The 18,304-nt window shown below is 37.3% G+C and overlaps 2 pseudogenes; both read right to left on the bottom strand.

The window, feature by feature from the left end:
- Positions 1 to 2,300: 2,300 nt before the first annotated feature.
- LOC149815195 (uncharacterized) lies at positions 2,301 to 9,484 on the bottom strand (annotated as a pseudogene).
- Positions 9,485 to 16,417: 6,933 nt separating this feature from the next.
- LOC149815194 (peroxidase 22.3 pseudogene) lies at positions 16,418 to 17,592 on the bottom strand (annotated as a pseudogene).
- Positions 17,593 to 18,304: the final 712 nt, after the last annotated feature.

The following is an 18,304-nucleotide window of genomic DNA, read 5'->3' as shown; positions in this document are numbered from 1 at the left end:
ATGTGAATCAAGTATAATCATTGATAAAGATCACATAATAGCGATAATTATCGTGAAACAGGATGGGAGTGGGTCCTCATATATCAGAATGCACATTTTTAAACGGTTCAAGAGTTCTATTATCTGAGTCTAAAAATGGTAGGCGACAAGCCTTACCAAGCTGACAACGGGCACATATGGTGCTTTTATTACTGGGAATAATATCAATAAGTTTATTTTTTATTCAAGAATCTCACGATACTCATTTGAGGATGTTCAAGCCATTCATGACATTTTTCTTCTGAAACCTTTCTAAATCGAGTGGAGAAAAATGCCTCTGGACTTCCACCAAGAGTATAAAGATCACCTTTTCTACTCCCCTTGGCCACTATTCTTCCAATTTTCCTGTTCTTTATAACACATTCAAATGAAGAAAATTCAAAAACATATGGTAAGTCCCTTGTTAGCTGACTGACGAACGCAAGATCTTTCTTTAGAGAAGGAATATATAAAACATCCTGTAAATGAATGAAAACATAATTAACATTTATACTAGCACTTCCGGTGCGAGTAATAGGCATTTTTTCACCATTCCCCACCATCACAAGATCATTGTCAGTATAAGGTTTCATGTTATGCAATTTATTTGAGTTTCCAGACATGTGTGCGGTGGCCCCAGTGTCAGCAAATCGTTCAACATCCTAACTTTTGTTCATTGTCATAGCAACCAAAGCTTGAGGTACATCCTCAGGTTAGAAAGTATGATTGAATTGATTGAAACACCTCAAAGTGGAGTGATTTTTCTTATTGCAAATTTGACAAACAACACCTACTTCATTTCTTTTCTTTTTGTCGTTTTGCATTTGAGATTCACCAGTTTTCTTAGAATCATTGGAATTTTTGTTTTAAAAAAAATGCCCCTTTGAGTTAAACTTGAAATTGTTATTTTCATGCCCTTTTCTCTTATTTGATGCATGTTGTCCGTAGAAAGCCATTTGTGGTTGGTTAGACTCATCCATCTTGTTTTGCTCTTCGCGACTTTGTAAGAGAGAAATAATTTTCTTATATGAAGGAACAAGCAACTTCAACATGATTGTTACAAACGACTCATATTCATGACCAAGTCCGTGTAACAACCAAAAAACTTTTTTGTCATCTTTGACGGGTTTGCCAATGGTAGTGAGATCATCACAAATGGACTTGAATTTTTGAATGTAAGAATCGATCGTGTAAGTACCTTTTTTGATAATGGTCATCATATGCATAAGGTGAAACTCCCTGTCTTGAGATTCTTGAGAGAAGGTGCCAACTAAGGTGACCCATATTTCCTTCGATGTCTCCAATCCGACAACTAGTCCGAGAACACTTTTAAACAAGGTTTCAGTGATCCAGCCTTTCAAAAGATGGTTTGATTTTTTTCAAACCGAGTACTAAGAATTTAGAACCTCCTTCAATTCAGAATTAGCATTAGTGCTAATATGAATCATGATAGGTGGCATAGGTGTCTCATCATAAAGAAACCCCTACATGTTTTGGCTTTCGATCAAAGTCATGATTTGGGTTCTCCATAAAAGAAAATTGAAGCGAGACAGCTTCAAGGAAACAAAATTTGACACATTTAGTATCACAGGATATGGGTAGACCAACGTCTGAGGTGCAAAGGAAGCCATGAAAAATGAGATGCACTAAATCACCTCGAAGGCTCTGATACAATAGAGAGAAAAGAAAAGAGAGAGAACAAAAGAGAACACAACATATATGTGGTTCATATATGAGTTTCTTACATCCACAACAAGAGAGAAAAACTATCTTCATTATCTTGATAGAGGAGCATATATATGCTTAAATAGAAGAAGACAAAAAAATGTCAAGACTAAGAGAGAGTCCATAGATCGATTTTCATATTTGTTAACCGACTCTTTCACTTGTGGAACCAATTCCTTCATATGTGAAACCGAGTGAAACCTCTTTCTTGAATTGAGGTTTATCAATAGTCGATGGACTCTTCTTATTGATAATCACTTAAATCAATGGATGAGATTTATCAATAGTCGATGGATTCTTCTTATCGATAATCACTTCATATTCAACCAACTCTTTGGTTGATCAAGATTTTATATCCACAAAAGTAGCGTCAAATGTAGCGTCAAATGTGGCATCTTTTCTTCTGTATTGGATTCCTCATTATCGTAAATTCTTTTAGTGGTGGCATTAGCGGCAACGGAGGTTGATCCTGCAGCTGTTGATACCCTCTCATCAATTGCTGCACATTCACCTGAAGCTCTATGGGCCAACATTCAGGGATATCATCATCATCAACATCATTCCAAGGTTTGTGCCTCAACACCAAAACCAGAAACAGGTTGTGAATTCCTAGAGCTGGGGGTCATTGGGAAGTTACCACCTCGGGTACTCCCTTGCCTATACTTGTGTACTAGTTCTCTCATTTGTTCGGCAGGTCGGGGTATCCATAATGGCCGAGGGAGAGCTGGTCTAGCCACAACAGGTGCCACCACCAAACCTGTCGAAGCTTTAGAACCACTCAAAAAGTTGAATTCCAGCAAGTCATCCACATCTCAAATGGCTGCTGCTGTTGGGCCGAAGCCAGGGGGTATATCATCAATGTCATCATCATCAACAGGCGAACCGGAGACAACAACACTTGGAGGGATCACATTTTGAAGAAAGATTGGGAGGTGTAAGCTGGTGTTCTCTTTTTCTTGCCTCCTGGAAAAGGTCTTCTTTGAACTTTGTTTGTGGTTATTGTGTGAGGTTAACTTTAGTGAGATGATTATACAAGTCTTTCTCCATACAACAATACCAATCAGGTGTTCAATAGAGTCCTTCAGTTGAACGAGGTACTCCTTAGGTACACGCTTTCTCAGCATCTCCATCATCCTTACATCAGGCAGGCACAAGTAAAGCTCCACACCAGGTGTTGGTTCTACAAAACCAAGCCTTTCATCTTCAACATATGACTCGGATACTTGCTGAAATGATGAATTCAGAAAACACAATTTGTCTGGGAAAAGAAAAAGGGAAAATCAATGAAAGGCAGAGACCTCTCATAGTTTCAGCAAGCCATTTTTTGGTGACCCCTCCTTCCAGAAGAACAATGCAACCTGAGAAAATTATTCATTATAGCAACAATCAGCAATTTGACAAAATTCAAATATTAAAGTAGGATCTTCATACTTGGAGGCCATAGACCAACAAGGATAGTTGTCAAAACAAATGTAAACTTATGACTATATGGCTTGAGTATTAGGAAAGTTTGTAACCATAATTAATTCAACACTGGTCGATTAAGTTTCACATCTCATATTGACTTCATGCAGTCCGACTTGGCGATGGATCACATGGTAAAGATCAACAAATTCAAACCCAAAGCCGTCAATATACTATCCACTAGAAGAAAATATCAAGCTTTGAGAGTACAAATCATACCGTAGGCCGCACCTTGAACTTAAGACCAGTTTCAAGGGTGGATCATAGTACTAAGAAAATTTATATTCTCACAAGGAAAAATAAAAGAGAAAACAGATTCATGATAGTAGTTGACATGGTAAAGGAAATATGAAAATAAGATATGATCATCCAAAATGCTATATATAAAACTATTTTGGAGGACCGAGCCACAATTAACAAGCATCGCTAGCAATTCCTTTGCAGGAGAAAACAAAAGCAAAGACAAAAACTCAATAGACAGCAGCATGTCTTGTTGACAGAATAAAATTAGAATGTAATCCTGAACTTAATAAAGAAGGAAAATCTTTCAAAATACCATGATAGCATGACTCCTTGAATGAGTAAGTTTCTGAAGAAACTTTTTGAAGGCATCCACTTGAACTCTTTCCTTGATCTCAAGAAAGCTAGGCCAATCTTCCATTGTTGTTTTCTCACCACTGCATCATAAGAACAAAATAGTTATCTGGCGAGAACTATAGAAAGAAATAGGTGCAGCAATGATGTGAACATGCAACTATTTTACGAAAAATGGAAAAGAAGCAGATGTTCTGTTGTCAAGAATCGGGTGTGATAAATTAGTATTCCTAGATGCAGATAATATTCATTTGGCAGAAAAAACACTAACGATTCTGGAATGGAAAATCCTGCAAAACAATCACATAAAAAACTAACAGGTGATCTTGAATTAGTTCGACAAGAATGAAAGCACAACATAGGAAAAAAGAAGGAACTATAAAAGAACCCAATCCATTTCAAAAAGCGAAACCATTTAATAGAGCTTATTTGACAGATATAGTGCATGAAAAAGTTCTGCAAAGTCACAATAGCCAAAATATGGAGATAAAAAGATGAACAAAAACAACACCTTTATCAAGTATAATACATATAGTGTTTTAATTGCAATCTAACATGGCAAACAATAGGGTTATGTAAAGTTTTATATAGTCCAAGATACAAATAAATTCCCAGGTAGCAAAAAGAACTATGTTTGAATTTTTAACATGCCTACAACAATGAAAACAATCTCAATGAAACATCATGGACATCATTTGGTATCAACTGGAAATACACTCAGATCAGAAAAATCAAATGAGAAGTTAAAAATTACTGACCTTTTATAGTAAGCCACCACGTCAGCCATAGTGGAGACATTCAATTGAACTAATCCTTCCCAGACCTGCTCACTCTGAGAAGCCCTAACAGGTTGGCATCCTATAGACTCATTTGGCTTTTCACCAGGTTCCAAGTTGTCTGCCTCCTTAAGCATTACATCAACATTGTCAGATTTATCCAGCCTAGCATCAGCAAGACTTTTTGAGCAAGAATCAAGCACATTCAATTGAGGCCCCAAGCTGTCCAAGTCATTGTTTTCATTCGGACTAGGTACATGTTCTTCAGTATGTAGAGGCAAACTCTCAAATGGTTCAGATTCCAAGGAGCCCATAAATTCATCTAGTGGAACAATTGGAGGAAGACATTCAGAATCCCACAATTCCTCCATAGTGAACTCAATAAAATCAGTAAGCTTTTTACAGGATGAATTACTTGGAGTATCTTTTGAATCGGTTTTCTCCGTTCCATTCATTCCTTCAGGATTTTCAGGGTTTTCAACTTTAGGAGGAACTTCAGGTTTTCAGTGTTATTGGCTTTTAGGAGGAACTCGAGAAAGTAAATTTCCTCCAATACCAACTTCCACAGAAATGCTATAATCTTGTTCAACTTCAACATGAAATTCTTCTTATGAGTCTTCCTAAATGTCAGATATCAACTTCTGAATCAGGAAATACAACCATTTGAGCAAGTTCTTACTCCTTTGCTATCCTTCATTGGGAAAGCTCCTTTGAGACAAGCTCCTTTGAAGTCATACGACAAAGGTGGTAAGGTGCAATTTCACCAGACATTACTTGTTCCCTTAATTTTGGATTATTACGATCTTTTAAATTGAACAGAAGGGAACAAGCCATCTCCTTATACTTCTTATTGACACCTCCAAATAATTTAAATAGTTCAACTTTAATTTTAATTGCCAGTGTTTGTTGACATTGATGCACCTCTTTAGGGATGACATCGATGATACTATCATGTGCCAGTTTGGGTCTTTTAGAATTGCAATGTTCCTTTGATTTAGTGTTCAGTGAACGAAGGTTTGGTTCACCAGTGACAATTGACTTTCAAATGCCCTTTGTTTGTTTCACTTGCACGGTTGTTTGGCATATTTCTATCAAAAGTAACAGGTATCATCCAAAATTCTTGATTCTCAATATTTGACATTTTTAGAGGACCGTTAGGGAACTCATTTTGAAGTTTTCTGCATCAACATACACAGAAAGCGTACCTGCAAGTGTACCTATTGATGCCATATAGTGTGTGTGCAGGTGTTTGACGTTCTCATCCGGTCGACGCCCACGATGAGCCCAGGCCTTAGGTTGATGGTGAGCAGGACCCTATACCACGTAATCTGCATGTAAAATTTAGGTAGGCTTACAACAAATCTCTCATTATTTTCATGGCAGTCTACCCCTTTATATAATGGGAAAGCGGCAGTTACGTACTTAACTCCCACCCACTATCTCCAGATTATGTGGCCCACTAATGGTGTCAAACCAAGTCACCTGAATGGGTTGGACCCAGATCTGTTATGTCCAACAACTCATTCATCCATTTTTCTTGTAATAAACCTTTGCCTTCATCCAGCTTCTGATCTGAGCCATGCACTTCACCATTCGAAGCTTCAAGAGGCTGTTCTGAATAGCCTTTAGAAACTAATATAGCAGAAGTTGTTTCAACAAGTTCTGGTTCCACAAAGACCTTTTTTGATACAGACTCATTCCCTGAAGTATTTAAACGGGTTGCCACCTTGTCTTGATTCTTCTATTTATTCCAAGAAGGAAACCAATGCCAATGCAACAACTAAAGATTCCCTCAGCTTGGACCTCACAAATTCAAATGATTCAGCCACACCTTTTTGGAGATGGCACCATTGGCAAAATTTTTTTTTTGCTTATTATGCTTGACGAGAATGGAAGAGAATCCTACATAACATAAGAACATCTTTATTTGCAAAATAATGTATTTTTGAATTGCAAACCTCAAAATATTAATGTTATGGAATGGGGATGGAGGACATAAAACGAGAAATTGACTCGAGATGAAAGTTAAGATCAAAATTTGTGTGAGGATGGACTTACTCTTGCCCCCGCCTTGCCTAGCTCTGCCCCGTCCCTGATCTTTGTTAAGAAAATTACTATTATACACTTATATATATATATATATATATATATATATATATATATATATATATATTCTCACAACCCTAACTTAAAACTCTTTCTCAAATCTCCTCTCTCTCCTTCTTCTCCTTCCTCTAACGAGTCACACGAGCTCTTATTTCTCTCCTCTCTTTCGACGGAAAGCAACAACGACAGAAGGATAAAAAAAATGAGGCCTTTCCCTGTTTGGATCAGGGATGGAGGACACAAAACGAGGAATGAACTGAGGATGTCGGTTAAAATCAAAACCCGTGCGGGGATGGAGGGCAAAATTTTGAGATGGGGTGGGGGTGAAAACCTTGTCCTCCACCCCCACTCCCGACCCGATCCACTGCCATCCCTATCCACCTCTAACTCTATCAATCATCCTACTTTATGAACTAAGGAGCAGTTTCATCCAATCAAATAGTTCCATATGCCTTTTTTTTATTTATCACCCAAAGAGACCAGGTCTAGGCTAGAAAATCTGGTCGCGTTGGCTAAGCCTGCCATACCTACAATAGTCGGTCCAGAGTCGTAAAACTCTGAGGCTAGGACCCTCACCCCCATGGCTTATTCTGGACGTTGGCTTGAACAAGAGAGTGACGCTCAGATTAATCAAACCTCAATTTCCCGTCTGATGGCCTAGGCCCCACCCCATTATGCCAAACCCCCTCGGGGTCCATATGCTTTTACAAAGGGTAAACATATGGTACTAATGAAGGTACAAAATTATTGAATAAAAAATCACTTTTATTTCATAATTTTTAGTTTTTTTTCTTCAGATCAGACCTTATAAATGTGATCTACCATATTTGTTTAGTAGGAAATGGGTTTTGAGTAGTGTGATTGTGATATATAAGCAAGGTTTTCAAGCGCTTAAAAAATCAAATGCCTACAATATACCAAATTTTCACAACTCAAGAAATCATATTTTTATATGAAAAAGCATGATATAAGGTCCAATTCTTACTAAAAAACCCATGTTGAACCTATTTATGTAGTCAAATTGAGCCCATACACCTTGCATCTATGATTTTTAACTCAATAATTTTGTACCTTTCATCAATACCAAATAAAAACCCTTTTATAAATTTTAAAATGTAGTAAGCTTTCATTTGACTCTCTAATTGAGATGAAAGTGTGCTCGTTTCATTGTTCATGTCGCGTGGAGTACATTGATCTCATTTTTTAGCCCACAAAATGTCGTTTAATTTCATTTTCTAACACAAAAATGAATTATGATTGCAAAATTGTAAAATTTTCAAAACTACTTCTCATCCGAGTCTAATTGAGACGGAAGTGTGCAGGACAAACAATTTGCTCATGACTTTGGCTAGCACATGTCCAACTTGGAGCTTAATAATTTCAATAAATATAGTAAAAATTAAGATTAAATAATAGGTTGTTTTACATCATATAAAAGACAAGAATGTAACAGAAGGAAAAAGTTCACACATTTTCATGCTACATTTCAGTTAACTCTCTTACAGTCTACTCTCATCTCACCTTGAGTTCCAGTCAGTGGATTCAGGTTTCCCATCTTGACCATGGCATTAGCAAAGTCAGTATAGAAAGCATCAGCATTCTCACTATAAGTTGTAACTATGGAGTCAGTGGACTGCCCATTAAACAAGACTTAGTCAGAGTGGAGGAGCCCTGTCCTGTTGATCAAGGCATGGAAGTAATTGTTGCCAAACCGGTTCGGGCTCTGCGGGTCAAGCGGTGCCAAGTTGTCATCGCCCGGTTGGCCTGAAGTTGTCGGTCAGTTGGCCTGCCGCTCCGCTGTGAAGGATGCATCGATGTTGGTCTCATTATAGATGCGGTTGCGAAACCGTTCACATCGAGCTAGGCCCACTATGTGCGCACCCGATAGAGCCACCATCTCCCTAGGTGTGATCCTTTTTGGTTGAATTTGTTGATGAGGGACTCAAGGTCTCAAAGTGGGTTGGGAGGTTGTTAGCAACGACCTTGTTGGAAGTTGTTGCATCTCTCCTTCCCAGCGGCACTATGTAGGATGGGCCGCCTGTGAACACCCCAAAATTTTCAAAAATTCAAAAATCCCCTTTTTGCCCCTGACCCCATCTTCTGAATAATTGGGTTGACTTCTGATCAATTTTCATTCATTTCTCAGATTCACTGGTTGAAGATCTGCAATCTAAATTCAATCTCCGTATTTGACTCGGTCTCGGATCCAAATTTTGATGTCCGAATCCAATTATGAATCCGGATCTCTTATTTTTTAAAAAATTAATAAAAAATCAATTATCTATATTTTCTCAAATATTTTATCTGAATCCAATCTCAATTCAAGATTCAAACTGAATATTTTCTCAAAATATCGGATCCAGACCCATTTCTGAACCTAATTTATGAAATTTAACTTTGTATTTTCATAAAATCTTCTTTTGTAAAAACCTCAATTTTTTAAAACAAATATTTTATAAAAATACTCCAAAAATATTGTTTGGGCCCCGTTTCCTAAAAAACCCTCGTATTCCCTTCATATTTTCAGAATTTCTCTCCAAAACATAAAAAAAATTCAGAAAAAATAGCTTTTACACCATTTTTTTTGAAAAACCTTATAAAGGAGCCCTCTTTTTGAAAATTTTAAAAACTTGAGGGACCTAATTCAAAAGATTTCTAACAACTCTCCCCTATAAAAACAAACCCGCAGGGGTCGACTTCTCCCGTCCACTATTTATCGACTCGTCTTCATCATCCGTCTCCAAGCTCCTCTCTACGCATCTTCTCCTTCCTCCCCCTTTTTCGTCTCCTTTCTTCTTCATCTTCTGGTTTGAAGGCACTGATAGCTAGCGTCTGCCGCCCTCCTCCAAAGCTCCAGCAATCCGGTAAGAATCCTTTGCTTCTCCTCCCTGTTTGAATTTCATTTTCTTGATTCTTACTCCATTAACACACCTCTTGCAGTATCGATTTGCTCATGGCAATTTCGATATGATGTGTGCAATATTACCAGAATGATCACATTCCAACATTCTTTCTTTGTTTCTTTGTAATTTCTCTGGTTTATGTAATTTGAATATCTGTTTGTTCGGCACCCCCCCCCCCTTTCCTTCTGTTGTTCTGTCTTTTGAAGCTTTGTTGATTTCATTGTGGTTTACGTACAATTAATTCAGGCTTTGACTGTTATGCATCGTGGTATTTGCTTCATTTCTTCCTGATTGAGTGGTTTTATCACCTCATATAGTCGTTTTCATCATATGCATTTACGATTTGGGGAAATCAACTTCCTTTTGGTATTGTCTATTGAGAATCCATCGCATCTATTGAGGTGGTTTGCATCTACGACAGTACCACCTGTTGGTAATCGGTGATGTCCTGCAATGACATCACCGGTTCACCTAGGCATTGAAAATCATGGTCATTAGTTCCATAACATTCTTTTTATTGTTGGTGGTTTTTGAACATCTGATCATATTAGGTCTGATAACCCATCACTAGCACCATCACCATGGCTGTAAATTTGTATCACCCATCCATTGAATCTTATTTTCATCATTTTCATCACACTTTAGTTTTGTATTCTATAGAATGCACAAATCCCTTAGTTGAATATTGATTCATAGTCTCCTTTACTAGCTTCTGGTTTGTTCTGCGTTATGTTTTACAACATTTGTTCATTTTTTTTTAGAAAATCCCTAAGTACGCATTTTACTGCCTCACCTCTAATCGTCCCCTTTAGCACACCTCTTTAGTCCAGCATACAAATCAAGTTAGGGGTTGAAATTTTGCTCCCATCCGGATGTAAAGAATGAAAAGCCATAGTTGAAAATGTATGGTCATACATTTAGAGGTTAGGCATTTCAATATTTAACAGTCAGATGGTGTCTTTAGACGTCACACATTTCTCTGTTTGGTACACCTAATAAAGTGCTTTGATCTCCAAATGAGAACAGGCGAATGAGGAGGAAAACAAATAGAGCATGGCAATTGGATCATCATCATACATGATAAAGTCCCTTTTGCTTGCCGGAAGAATTGACTCACCCAATGCATTTTGAAAATTCTGTAGCACTTAATCCAACATATGAGTGCCCATTGTCAGCTCCCACCACATTAGGATTTGGTTCTGTTGTTTCTTCTCAATGACAGTCAGACGTAGATGTCCCACAACAGCCATGTTGCACCTGCTGCTGTGCTAGATTCACCAGGATTTAGTTGCAATTGTGTTGATGATCCAACATCACTTGCACCTCTCTTCGAAAATCCTAAGATTCCAATTGTAGATCCAGTGGGATCAGTTGATGTGGTGTCTGATCCTTGTGGTTCAAGGGCCACCACAAACTGTATCTGGAAGCCTCCACTAGAAATTTGGCTTTTCCAATTGCAGCCAGTTAACGATCATTCTATGATCCCAGAACTGGACATGGTCCTGTCAGAGACACTAATAAACCCAGATATTGCTGGGCTGGACATAAGAGGCCAATGGTGTATTTGCCCACCCAGAGGTTATTATGAAATCCATGATTGGCTTGTCTCCGGATCTTGTATATGTCTCATATGGTGGATGCTTTTGTTTGAGACCCCTGAGGAGGCATGTTCGCTTTCACTCTAATCAGTGTTATAAAAAACGCGCCTTGAGGCGCAAAAGGTGCGCCTCGCCTTGAGGCGCGACCCTCTATGCCTCAAGGCACAAATTTTTTTTTTTACAACAAGACTTCTGAGACATAATCAAAATGATTTTTGTAGGTTAATCTCATATATTTTCCAGTTATTTCAGTTATGTAATAAGTTTTTTAGTATATTACTATATTTTAACTTTTGTTGGTTAATCTCGTATATTTCTCAATTATTTCAGTCTTGTAATTAGTTTCTTAATATATTTTAACTTTTGTTGGTTAATCTCATATATTTTTCAATTATGTAATCAGTTTTTTAGTTACTTTTATATGTTAATCTCATATTTTTTAGAATAATCTCGTATATTTTAACTTTTGTAGGTTAATCTCATATATTTTTCAGTTATTTCAGTTATATAATCAGTTGCTTAGTATATTTTAACTTTTGTTGGTTAATCTCATATATTTTTCAGTTATATAATCAGTTTTTAGTTACTTTTATATGTTAATCTCATATTTTTTAGAATAATCTCATATATTTTAACTTTTGTAGGTTAATCTCATATATTTTCCAGTTATTTCAACTATGTAATCAGTTTCTTAGTATATTTTAACTTTTGTTGGTTAATCTTATATATTTTCCAGTTATGTAATCATTTTTTAGTTACTTTTATATGTTAATCTCATATTTTTTAGAATAATCTCATATATTTTAACTTTTGTTGGTTAATCTCATATATTTTTCAGTTATGTAAACGGTTTCTTAGTATATTTTTTCTTTTATTGGTTAATCTCATATATTTTCCAGTTATGTAATCATTTTTTTGTTACTTTTATATGTTAATCTCATATTTTTTAGAATAATCTCATATATATTAACTTTTGTAGGTTAATCTCATATATTTTCCAGTTATTTCAGTTATGTAATAAGTTTCTTTGTATATTTTAACTTTTTTTGGTTAATCTCATATATTTTCCAATTATATAATCAGTTTTTAGTTACTTTTATATGTTAATCTCATATTTTTTAGTACTTATTTGAGATTTTCTATTTTTTATTGGTTGTTATTTCATCAATAAAGCATTTTTTTATTTATTTGTATTTGTAGATTTTTTTTATAATTTTTTTTGAAGTTTTCAAAAAAAAATTGAGGCTTAGCTTTATGCCTCGAGGCTTACGCCTCACCTCGGTTTTTGGTGGAGTGCCTTGCTACGCCTTAATGCTTTTCACAACACTGACTCTGATACATACAAAATTATTAGTTAAAGTTATTGGCAGGGAATTACTTGACATTTTAACTGTTGTTATCTATAGGGTTATACATATTGAATAGATATGTCAATGGCTTTAGAGACTTTTTAGATCACCAGAATGTACGTGATTTCTTTGCCAATGATGGTCAACTTTGAGAAAGGATTTGGGCTTTTTTTTTGTGTTCACTTGATTCATGTACATATGTGCAATGTTTTGCATGGGTGTTGCAGCCTTCACTTGTGTAGTGGTGATTGTATCTACTGAATTCCTAAACCGCCATCCCTCAACTGATAAAACAGGTGTGACTTAGGTAGTTCTTCATATTTTTAATCATTGCCATATACCCTCACTTTCCTACACACCATCACTTATACCTTCTTCACTGATTATACACCCACTTTCATTGTCATCACTGTGAACTCACTTGTGCATAGCTCCAGCATCAACAAACCCTCCCTGTGCACATCTTACATTGCACCCTTCACCCCTCTTCACCACCATATAACTGCATTCCCTCTGCACATCATTATGTGGTATCACTGTATTATACAATGCAACATTTCACTCACTTCCTGCGCTAGCTGCACACCCACTTGCACTTGCATTTTCCCTTACACATAGCATTTGTGCACCTTTTACCACATATTGCATAAGCACCTGCACTTCACTAATGCACAATACATGTGTGTCACCAAACACCTGCCATTTCATCATCAATGCACCCTCTGCATTTTTTTTTGTGCACCATTTACATGATGTGTTTCTTATGTCTCCCGTTTGATTTGCATGGAGGTAAATTATAAATAATGCAAAAGCCCTAATTTTAAAACAATAAAATCAATCAAAATCTGGCCACCGTAACATTCAACCAATAAGCATGTCATTCACATCAAATAAACCCTAAAATCAAAGACAAACAAATTATGCAAAAGCCTTAATAATTTGAAACCCTAAAACTAGTCAAAATCCGGCCACATTGTGATGACCACAGTGATATTCAACCAATAAGCATGCAATTCACATAAAATAAACCTTATAACCAAAGACATAAACTAATTATACAAAAGCCCTAATTTTATAAAACCTAAATCAATCAAAATATGTTCACAAATACAATCAACTACACTAGTACAACAACGAGAATATGTACCACATTATACTTCTTATTGACACCTCTAAATAATTTAAATAATTAAGCTTCAATTTTAATTGCCAGTGCTTGTTGACATTGATGCACCTCTTCAGGGATGACATTGTGTGCCAGTTTGGGTCTTTTAGAATTGCAATGTTCCTCTCATTCAGTGTTCAGTGAACGAAGGTCTAGTTCACCAGTGGGACAATTGACTTTCAAATTCCCTTTGTATGTTTCACTCGCACGGTTGTTTGGCATATTTCTGTCATAAGTAACAGGCATCATCCAAAATTCTTGATTCTCAATATTTGACATTTTTAGAGGACCGTTAGGGAACTCATGTTGGTGTTTCCTGCATCAACATACACAAAAAGCGTACCTACAAGTGTAGCTATTGATGCCATATAGTGTGTGTGCAGGTGTTCGGCATTCTCCTCATCTGGTTGACACCCACGATGAGCCCAAGCCTTAGGTTGATGGTGAGCAGGACCCTATACCACGTAATCTTCCCTATACCACGTAATCTGCTTATGGAATTTAGGTAGGCTTACAACGAAACTCTCATAATTTTTATGGTAGTCTACCCCTTTATATAATGGAAAAGAGGCAATTACGTACTTAAGTCCCTCCCACTATCTCCCCATTATGTGACCCACTAATGTGGCCCACTAATGGTGTCAAACCGAGTCACCTGAATGGGCTGGACCCAGATCCGTTATGTCCAACAACTCATTCATCAAATTTTCTTGTAATAAACCTTTGCCTTCATCCAGCTTCTGATCTGCACTTCACCATTCGAAGCTTCAAGAAGCCTTTCTGAATAGCCTTTAGAAACTAATGTAGCAGAAGTTGTTTCAACAAGTTCTGGTTCCACAGAGACCTTTTTTGATACAGACTCATTCCCTAAAGTATTTAAACTGGTTGCCACCTTGTCTTGATTCTTCTATTTACTCCAAGAAAGAAACCAATGTCAATGCAGCAACTAAAGATTCCCTCAGCTTGGACCTCACAGATTTAAATGATTCAGCCACATCTTTTTGGAGATGGCTCCATTGGCGATTTTTTTTTTTTGCTTATTATGCCTGATGAGAATGGAAGAGACTCCTACATAACATAAGAACATCTTTATTGGCAAAATGAAGTATTTTCTCATTGCAAACCTTGAAATATTAATGTTATAGAATGAGGATAGAGGACATAAAACAGGAAATTGACCCAGGATGAAAGTTAAGATCAAAACCTGTGCGAGGATGGACTTACTCTTGCCCCCGTCTTGCCTAGCCCTGCCCTGTCCCTGATCTTTATTAAGAAAATTACTATTATACCCTTATATATATTCTCACAACCCTAACTTAAAACTCTTTCTCAAATCTCCTCTCTCTCCTTCTCCTTCCTCTAACGAGTCACGCAAGCTCTTATTTTTCTCCTCTCCTTTGACGGAAGGCGACAACGACAGAAGGATCGAAAAAATGGGGCTTTTTCTTGTTTGGATCAGGGATGGAGGACATGAAACAAGGAATGAACTGGGGATGTTGGTTAAAATCAAAACCCGTGCGGGGATGGAGGGCAAAATTTTGAGATGGGGTGGGGGTGAAAACCTTGTCCTCCACCCCTGCTCCTACTCCAGTCCACTGCCATCCCTATCCACATCTAAGTCCATTAATCATCCTACTTTATGAACTAAGGAGCAGATTCATCCAAACAAATAGTTCCATATGCCTTTTTTTTTATTTATCACCCAAAGAGACCAAGTCTAGGCTAGAAAATCTGGTCGCGTTGGCTCAGCCTGCCATACCTACAATAGTCGATCCAGAGTCGTAAAACTCTGAGGCTAGGACCCTCACCCCCATGGCTTATTCTAGACATTGGCTTGAACAAGAGAGTGACGCTCGGATTAATCAAACCTCAATTTCCTGTCTGATGGCCTAGGCCCCACCCCATTATGCCAAACCCCCTCGGGGTCCATATGCTTTTACAAAGGGTAAACATATGGTACTAATGAAGGTACACAATTATTGAATAAAAAATCACTTTTATTTCATAATTTTTAGTTTTTTTTTCTTCAGATCAGACCTTATAAATGTGATCTACCATATTTGTTTAGTAGGAAATGGGTTTTGAGTAGTGTGATTGTGATATATAAGCAAGGTTTTCAAGCGCTTAAAAAATCAAATGCCTACAATATACCAAATTTTCACAACTCAAGAAATCATATTTTTATATGAAAAAGCATGATATAAGGTCCAATTCTTACTAAACAAACCATGTTGAACCTATTTATGTAGTCAAATTGAGCCCATACACCTTGCATCTATGATTTTTAGCTCAATAATTTTGTACCTTTCATCAATACCAAATAAAAACCCTTTTATAAATTTTAAAATGTAGTAAGCTTTCATTTGACTCTCTAATTGAGATGAAAGTGTGCTCGTTTCATTGTTCATGTCGCGTGGAGTACATTGATCTCATTTTTTAGCCCACAAAATGTCGTTTAATTTCATTTTCTAACACAAAAATGAATTATGATTGCAAAATTGTAAAATTTGCAAAACTACTTCTCATCCGAGTCTAATTGAGACGGAAGTGTGCAGGACAAACAATTTGCTCATGACTTTGGCTAGCACATGTCCAACTTGGAGCTTAATAATTTCAATAAATATAGTAAAAATTAAGATTAAATAATAGGTTGTTTTACATCATATAAAAGACAAGAATGTAACAGAAGGGAAAAGTTCACACATTTTCATGCTACATTTCAGTTAACTCTCTTACAGTCTACTCTCATCTCACCTTGAGTTCCAGTCAGTGGATTCAGGTTTCCCATCTTGACCATGGCATTAGCAAAGTCAGTATAGAAAGCATCAACATTCTCACTATAAGTTGTAACTATGGAGTCAGTGGACTGCCCATTAAACAAGACTTAGTCAGAGTGGAGGAGCCCTCTCCTGTTGATCAAGGCATGGAAGTAATTGTTGCCAAACCGGTTCGGGCTTTGCGGGTCAAGCGGTGTCAAGTTGTCATCGCCCGGTTGGCCTGAAGTTGTCGGTCAGTTGGCCTGCCGCTCCGCTGCGAAGGATGCATCGATGTTGGTCTCATTGTAGATGCAGTCACTAAACCATTCACACTGAGCTAGGTCCACTGTGTGCACATCCGATGGAGCCACCATCTCCCTAGGTGCGAATCCTTTTTGGTTGAAATTGTTGATGAGGGACTCAAGATCTTCAAAGTGGGCTGGGAGGTCGTTGGCAGCGGCCTTGTTGGAAGTTGTTGCATCTTTCCTTCCCAGCGGCACTGTGTAGGACGGGCCGCCCAACTGTGTGCAGGGAGTATTGTTAGATCATTTGTTATATTCTTCATAACTAACAAATTGCATGTGAAGCACAATGCATGATTGACTTTTATCATGCATGCACTTGTTTCCAAGCTGGGACTCACGTCTACAACAGAGTCACGAGCTGTAATGGCCAGTATGTCTGCATAGGACACCACACTCCCACCACATGCTTGGTCTACTTGTGCCTTTATGGAGTCAATCACCTCATAGCCTCTTGCAGACCCCATGTTGGGGATCGTCGTCTTCTCTCCATCAGCACCATCTAGAAGAATGCTTCCATCACATCCCTACATATACATATATATCATCTTTGAGGGAGAGAGAGGGGGATATAGATAGAAAAAGAGCTAAAGAGAGAGAGCGAGAGGACCAACATTGACAAAGCAATCATGGAAGAAGAGGCGAATGATAGAAGCGCCCATTCGGGCTTCCCTGTTGATGGAAAACCTCATTTCAGCGCTTACCTTCTCGAACACAGACAAGCAAGTATTGGCATAGAATGACACAGAAAGTTGTGTTGTTGTAGGAGGAACCAATGTGCAGGCCAAAACAACCAAGAAAGAAGCTAAGACAATCATGGTAACAGAAGAAGCCATGATGACAATTAATTTCAAAGCGTGTTGTGTGTTTTGCCTTGGGTGATGGCAATTGAGTGAAAGAAGGAAACCAAAGGGTGTTGCACCTTGATGCGAAAGGAGGAAGCAAGAAAGGGTATTTTATAGCGAATCCCAATGGTACTAGTAGATGACTGCCTAACAAAAAAATTTATTGAGATGTATTAACAAAAAATTTATAAGAGGATTTATTTCAGATTGCATTAACTATCACTCAAATTATTGAGATGTATTCGCTTGACTAGACTCGTTAAAAAAAAATAAGGCATTCCATTGAATCGGTCTCCAACTATACTCATAAATGAGCATATCAAAGACAACCAACCATCCGGTCATGTGGGGGAACAATCCTTGCGGTTTCAAGGTCCGTGTGGTCACCCATGATTTTTTATTTTTTAAGTCGCAACCAATGTTGTCAGTATCGTTGGCCGATTCTTATCGTATCGATACAGAACTGAACTGAAAGGGATAATTTTCAAATAAATCTTAAAAATGCTCAAAAATAGTTTTTAATAGCTTTTAAATACTATTTTAATATTTTTGACACGTATCTTTTTGTGGTTAAAAGTTGGCAACAGTGATTCAGACCTAAATCGGAATTGCCTGATTCCTTGAATTGATTTGAAAGGGTTCAAGACTATTCTTACAACATTGGCCCAACACATTTATGAGAGAGAGAGAGAGAGGTCGGGTT

This window comes from Nuphar pumila, chromosome 15 (genome assembly GCF_984573655.1).
Source record: "Nuphar pumila chromosome 15, dmNupPumi1.hap1.1, whole genome shotgun sequence".
NCBI classification, from domain to species: domain Eukaryota; kingdom Viridiplantae; phylum Streptophyta; class Magnoliopsida; order Nymphaeales; family Nymphaeaceae; genus Nuphar; species Nuphar pumila.
This window is presented reverse-complemented; position numbering and strand designations above follow the sequence as displayed.